Below are 1,014 nucleotides of genomic sequence, written 5' to 3'. Positions count from 1 at the left end.
TGAAAACGAATCAAAATGAACTGAAAGAAATTGCCATGTAAGTTTCAACAATGTCCGATTTTCGGGAGCTGCCCTAACCTGCGCGAGTGCATAGCCGTGATGGGTTCCCACGTGTTCCTCCGCGGTTGAACCGCTCGGCCGATGCCATGCACATGGTACCGTCGTTGCCGCCCACACAGTACAGCATTCCCCGAGGATCGCCGCCCCGCAGCTGCTCCTCCGGCTCATCATGGCGGCACGGACATCCACTTCCCCACCCGCGGATCCAGCCTTTCGACCGTGCACTGGTAGTTGGTAGAGTCGAAGCCGCCGAGGGCGTAGAGACAGCTGTCTGTTCGGTTGGAAGAAGTTAGGCTTATGGTGTTTTCGAGTTCATCAGAAACATATTTTCGTCCAAAACTGTTACATGTTTTTCTTCATGGAAGCAAAATAGATAAAAGTCAGGCAAATATTTTTGCCCGGATGCCCCAGACATACCAAGAACGGCTACCCTGCAATAGCGCCTCCTGGTGGCCATCGCAGGGCAGGAGGTCCACGTGCCTGTGAGGGGGTCGTATCTCTCCACACTACTCAAGCAAGATGCTCCGTCATATCCTGAAGTATGAAAGCACAATGCACTAAAAATATAGACTTCACGTGGTTTATGCTAAGCAGAATCACACTGCAAGAGTTATTTTATATTTTACATTAGCTGCCCTCATAGAAATATGTGATTTTTAAAGTCGTTGGCGTGATCGCATTATATATTTGACGTAGAACCATTTCACTTCTTAGGCATGTGTGCCTTAGCTTACCCGTGTAAGACATCATAGAATATTCAGTTATCCGTAAACAAACTTTTCTCATTATCTAAACCAGTGGTCCCCAACTTTTTCTATTCTGTGACCCCTGACCAATATATAATAATCTCCATGGCCCCGTTCATTATCTTTTCAGATTCAGTTATTAGTAGATATGTGTCCAGGGTTAGTGTGGTTTTCCCTAACTAGGGATTACGAACACATTTTCTTTCGA

At 46.4% G+C, this 1,014-nt stretch overlaps 1 pseudogene; it reads right to left on the bottom strand.

Annotated features, from left to right (window-relative positions):
• Positions 1 to 1,014, bottom strand: part of LOC119586648 — a 107,344-nt pseudogene that overhangs the window by 1,571 nt on the left and 104,759 nt on the right.

Source organism: Penaeus monodon, chromosome 21 (assembly GCF_015228065.2).
Source record: "Penaeus monodon isolate SGIC_2016 chromosome 21, NSTDA_Pmon_1, whole genome shotgun sequence".
NCBI lineage: Eukaryota > Metazoa > Arthropoda > Malacostraca > Decapoda > Penaeidae > Penaeus > Penaeus monodon.
The sequence above is the reverse complement of the archived record's forward strand: the minus strand, read 5'-3'. Positions and strand labels throughout refer to the sequence as shown.